Source organism: Leopardus geoffroyi, chromosome D3, assembly GCF_018350155.1.
Source record: "Leopardus geoffroyi isolate Oge1 chromosome D3, O.geoffroyi_Oge1_pat1.0, whole genome shotgun sequence".
Taxonomy (NCBI): domain Eukaryota; kingdom Metazoa; phylum Chordata; class Mammalia; order Carnivora; family Felidae; genus Leopardus; species Leopardus geoffroyi.
The window spans coordinates 19,650,057-19,656,056 of record NC_059339.1 but is presented as its reverse complement, the minus strand read 5'-3'; the positions used below and the strand labels follow the sequence as shown (position 1 = coordinate 19,656,056).

Below are 6,000 nucleotides of genomic sequence, written 5' to 3'. Positions count from 1 at the left end.
GTAAATACGTGCTGCAGGAAAGGTGGACCTTTGAGCTGAGGTAAGGCTTTGGGACAAGAGAGCTCTACACTCATCACCCCACCGCGCCAAACGCAGCACCCAGGAACATCTGCCATCCGGAGCTCTAGCGCAAAACCTGACCCGTCAGAACCACGTGCCGGAGTCTTTTTTTTGTGGCTGGCCAGGTGAAAGGGCGCCTGCGCTACCCAGAGACCAGAGGGAGGTGAACGGAGTGGGCGGAGCCGTAGGCGCCTGCGCGGCGACGGGACGTGGGCGGAGCTTTAGGGCGCCTGCGCAATTGTCAGGCGCTGTGTGGGGCGGACCAGGGGCGGGCCGAGGGCGGGGGCCGCGAAGGAGGCAGGGCGGGCCGGGCGAACGGCGCCGCGGGGTTGGCTGCTGCCCTGAGGCCGGACTCAACGGATTCGGGCCGCGCCACCGGGCGAGCTCGCCGCCCGGCCCCATCCCGGAGCCAGCGAGCGAGCGAGGCGGCGCCGCGCGGTAAGAGCCGGGGCCGGGTTCCCTCAGTGTGCGCTGGCGGGCCTGTCCATCTCCTCAGCGCCGCCCGCGCGGCCAGGCCCAGGCGGCCCCGCAGACCCCAGCGGGCCCGCGCCTGCGCGGTCCCCCGCTGCCCCCCCCCCCCCCCAGCCCGTCCCGCGCCTGCGCTGTCCCCTTCCCGGGCACCTAGGCCGACCCCTGGGTCCGCGGCCACTCCTGCCTGTTACTGGGTCCCAGGTGGCTCTGCACCCCCGCACCCCAGTCCCCGCCTGCTGGTCCCTCTGAGGCGTCGGGCTGAACGTGACCCTCGCCGTTTCCTTTCCTTGCTCCCCAGGAGAGGCTGGGGCCGGCGCCCCATAGCCCTGGTCCCTTCTCCCGGCGGAGACAGCGCTGCCCGGGGCCTCGAGGACGCGATTCTGGGAGCAGGGCTGCGGGCGCCGGACCCCGGGCCTCCTGAAGGCTCTGTTTCCGCCAGGGCACGCGCCCCCACCCTCGCCCGCGCCGATGGGAGGTCATCTTTATGCGAGCGGAATGTTCTTTTTTTCTTGAAACCTGGTTACTTGCATCAGGTTGGATATGAATCTGGTGTTTTGCCGAGGAATTCTGCATTTAACTCAATCTGGTCATTGTATGGCATAACTGGTTATATTTAAGACATACTTCATTGTTGAGCACCTCCCCTGGAGATGACTGGAAAATAAATCAGTTTCCACGTAGTTTCAGCCTATTTACGAGACCAAGTAAGAATTCCTGTGATCATTCAAATGTAGAGATCCTTCATTTGTTAATGCCCTTGGTAATTTCCCGGCACGTATGGGAGGGCCAGGAAAAATTCCTATAAATTCTCTGCAGTGTGTTGGTTACAGAGAAAAATATCGTAAGAAGAGCGTCTCAAGTCATTGATAATGTTTCCTAAGTTTACAACAGATTCAGGAAACTGAAAAATGTTGCAGAGCCCAGGAGCGTTTGCTGTCAGCCAGGAGGATGTATCTTGAGATGAAATCAGAGCTTTGTAGATATCAGTAGACATCAGCATAACACATGCAGTTATGAAATAGTCAAACAATACTGATAGGTATATCTGTAAGGAGCAGTAGGGTTATTGATTTGGGGAAAATTTTTTTGGTAAAGGAATAGCTAGCTGATCCAATAATTTATCTTCCTTCTTAAAAATGTCTCTTTCCCTCTTGATTTAGTGTGCACCAAGCAGAGCCTTTAAAGACTCAGCAACTTTAGGTAGCTGGAGAGTGTTTCTTAATAGCCTGTGTATACTCTAGGTGTGTAGGGATTTTTCTTGACATTCATTTTCAGTAAGAAAGTGAATATTGTGCCATAGAAAAGCTTTAAACTTGCATTTTTAGGATGTATATCTACATTGTGTTGTCTTGAGGTGGGGTTTCTGTGAAGCAGAGGTTCTCTTTATAATTGATTTGAGACAGTACATCTTTTTTTTTTTTTTTAATTTTTTTTCCAACGTTTATTTATTTTTGGGACAGAGAGAGACAGAGCATGAACAGGGGAGGGGCAGAGAGAGAGGGAGACACAGAATCGGAAACAGGCTCCAGGCTCTGAGCCATCAGCCCAGAGCCTGACGCGGGGCTCGAACTCACGGACCGCGAGATCGTGACCTGGCTGAAGTCGGATGCTTAACCGACTGCGCCACCCAGGCGCCCCGAGACAGTACATCTTAATTTCAGATGACTCAGATGATAGTATATGGGTTCAAAATTACTACCAGGGTTGGGTTTTCACCTAAGACTTGCCATGTAACCACATACATATTTAAATCACATGGCTAACTTGTATATAGTATTACATCAACTGTCCAGCTCAGTCGAGGACTAGTCAGTGAGGGTGTCAGCAGGCTAGAGATTCTCTTGGTTTTATGGCTTTGGGCAAGCCAGTTTTCCTTTCTCGACCTTCCTTTCCCTATTTGTAAAGTGTGGATGGGGGTGGAGTGGGTGAAGGAGGGGTGGAGGTGAAAGGAGCTTGAGTTCCCGTTTTTTGTTTTTAATGTTTTTGTTTTTGTTTTTTTTTATTTTTATGTTTTAAACTTTTTTTTTTTTAATTTTTTTTTTTTTCAACGTTTATTTATTTTTGGGACAGAGAGAGACAGAGCATGAACGGGGGAGGGGCAGAGAGGGAGACACAGAATCGGAAACAGGCTCCAGGCTCTGAGCCATCAGCCCAGAGCCTGACGCGGGGCTCGAACTCACGGGCCGCGAGATCGTGACCTGGCTGAAGTCGGACGCTTAACCGACTGCGCCACCCAGGCGCCCCCTTGTTTTTGTTTTTAATGTTTATTGATTAGAGAGAGAGAGAGAGAGCGCTAGCGCAAGCAGGGCACGGGCAGAGAGAGAGGGGGACAGAAGATCTGAAGCAGGCTCTGTGTGTTGACAGCAGAGAGCCTCATGCAGGGCTTGAACTCGTGAGGAGATTATTATGTGAGCTGAAGTCAGACACTTAACTGACCAAGCCACGCAGGTGCCCGAGTTGCCAGTTTTAACATTTAATGTATCCTTGTCAATAGAGTCCTCTTTGGCTTTTGGTAGAACTGGGTCTTCTCACCAGTTCCATGACATTGTTTGTGGTCCCTCCACAAGGACTGGGAGTTGGTGAGAACAAATCTTGGAGACTCTTGGTCAGACCCCTGAAATGGAGTGTTGAATGGGCCTTGGCATATTGAGAAAAACAAGGACAATATGGGAAATTTTTAATTAAATTTATTCAATTAAAGGATTGCCCTTTCTTTTTAAAAAAAAATTTTTTTTTATTTTTGAGACAGAGAGAGACAGAGCATGAACGGGGGAGGGGCAGAGAGAGAGGGAGATACAGAATCGGAAGCAGGCTCCAGGCTCTGAGCCATCAGCCCAGAGCCCGACGCGGGGCTCAAACTCACGGACCGTGAGATTGTGACCTGAGTTGAAGTCGGATGCCCAACCAACTGAGCCACCCAGGCACCCCAGGATTGCCCTTTCTAAAAAAATATATGTCATTTTCTTGGTGTTAAAAATTAAACATCTTTTATGAAATGATGGTGCTGGCAAATGGTGGTATATGGTGATTGTAAATGGCAAATACAGGCTGGTTATCTTATCACAATAATATATTTTTAGATATAAAGAGAGCCTAGAAACTATTGTTTTGCTATTGTTAGGGAGTTCAGGGAAAATTTCCTGGGGCTTTTGGTGCTAAGAAAATTAAAATAAAGGTTATTTTTTAAAAGTAAATATGAGTTTACTTCGTGGTCGTCTGTCCAAATACACAGGCAACTGAGAAGGCTTTGTTACATTTGCTTGATATTAAAGATGTTACTATTCTGATTATTCTTTCCTACTGGATATAAAGTGTCAGGATATTTTGTGTGTGTGTGTGTGTGCTTGTGCCAACAAAATAAGCCTAGGCAGGGAAATTCCTCCTGGTAGTTGGAATTGTTAGTGGTGAATAGACTAGCTGCCGAGGTAAAGAACCCCCATGGGGTTTCTCTGTTAGCTCAGAAATCTTTTAGTATGTGACTTTAGAATTTTGCTGTGAAACAGCCTATCAAGAAATTAGGCTTATAGATTGAATTTCAGATATGCTGAAGCAAAGAAGTGGCTATGCTTTGTTCCAAAGTGAATGTAGCAGGGGCGCCTGGGTGGCTCATTCGGTTACATCCCACTTTGGCTCAGATTTTGACGTTTAAGCATCCGACTTAGGCTCAGATCATGATCTCACAACTGGTGAGTTCGAGCCCCACATCAGGCTCTGTACTGACAGCTCACAGCCTGGAGCCTGCCTCGGATTCTGTGTCTCCCCCTCTCTCTGGCCCTCCCCAGCTTGTGCTCTGTCTCTCAAAACTAATGTAGCAGATGATCTCTATATCTGCGAAGTCTTTATAAAATTCATCCTGGTCTGCTGTTAATAGGACTTAGAGTTAGTTATTGTAAATTTTTTTACTTACTTATTTTTGTACTCACAAAACTGTAATATATTAAAATGTATCATACATTAAAAAATTATTTTAACATTTATTTATTATTGAGAGACAGAAACAGAGCATGAGCATGGGAGGGGCAGAGAGAGGAGGAGATACAGAATCCGAAGCAGGCTCCCAGCTCTGAGCTGTCAGCACAGAGCCCAATGTGGGGCTCAAACTCACAAACTGCAAGATCATGGCCTGAGCTGAAGTTGGACACTTAACCGACTGAGCCACCCAGGTGCTCCAAACATACATTTTAAAAGTGTCTTTTTTTTTTTTTTTAAGTTTATTTATTTATTTTGAGAGAAAGCGCCTAGAAGCACGGGCACACGCAAGTGTGGGGGAAGGTCAGAGAGAGAGAGGGAGAGAGAATCCCAAGCAGGCTCAACACTGTCAGCGTAGAGCCTGACTTGGGGCTTGAATTCACAAACAGTGAGGTCATTACCTGAGCTGAAACCAAGAGTTAGATGCTCAACCAACTGAGCCAACCCAGGTGCCCCTCATTTTAAAAGTGTCTTGAATTAAAATTACAAATGCAGTTTAATTTTTCGTAATACTAACTTCTGTACTCTTCTCAGCTACCTGTAAGTTCTCCATGTTCAAAACTTTAAAAATTTTTTTATTTTATTTATTTATTTTAATGTTTATTTTATTTTTTTTTTTTTTTTAATTTTTTTTTTTCAACGTTTATTTATTTTTGGGACAGAGAGAGACAGAGCATGAACGGGGGAGGGGCAGAGAGAGAGGGAGACACAGAATCGGAAACAGGCTCCAGGCTCTGAGCCATCAGCCCAGAGCCCGACGCGGGGCTCGAACTCATGGACGGCGAGATCGTGACCTGGCTGAAGTCGGACGCTTAACCGACTGCGCCACCCAGGCGCCCCTAATGTTTATTTTTTTTTGAGAGAGAGAGGTAGTGTCTGCGCATGGGGGAGGGTACTGACAGAGAGGAGTGAGAGGATTTGAAGTGGGATTTGCACTGACAGCAAAGAGCCCAATGCGGGGCTCGAAGTTACCAACCGTGAGACCATGACCTGAGCTGAAGTTGGATGCTTAACCGACTGAGCCACCCAGGTACCCCCCAAATTTTTATTTTAAGTAGGCTTCACGCCAAATGTGGGGCTTGAACTCATGACACTGAGATCAGGAGTCATGTGCTCCACCTATTGAGTCAGCCAGGTGCTCCATAAGTTCTCCATTTTCAAAGGATAATTTGGTAACCCCCAAAAGGAAATTTGTCCCCTAGAAAAGAGTGCAGATCTTGTTTACAGTGCTTTTCTTGATCGTTTCCCATGTCTTCAGTGTAGTTCTTTTCTGATTAAATCCAGAGGTTTGTTCCTGCCTCCATATTTCCAAAATATATCTGTTCATAGTCACTCCTCCCAACCCCACTCTCACCCCATCCCCAATTTTAAGGCCTTCAGTGGCTCCCACTGTCTTCATAATCGGATTTACTAATCCTTAGCTTGGTATCTGTGACACCTCATCACCGGGCTCTGGCCTCCACTCTCATCCCTCTACTCCCCCTTTTTGGTGCTTCACTG

General features: G+C 47.8%; 1 protein-coding gene across 1 annotated transcript in view; it reads left to right on the top strand.

Annotated features, from left to right (window-relative positions):
* Nucleotides 1-318: 318 nt before the first annotated feature.
* The window catches only part of SPECC1L (sperm antigen with calponin homology and coiled-coil domains 1 like), a 141,107-nt gene continuing 135,425 nt past the window's right edge, over nt 319-6,000 (top strand). The window contains exon 1 of the mRNA XM_045459260.1: nt 319-498. The gene's annotated coding sequence lies outside the window, so the exon portion shown is untranslated. The remainder of the gene's footprint in view (nt 499-6,000) is intronic.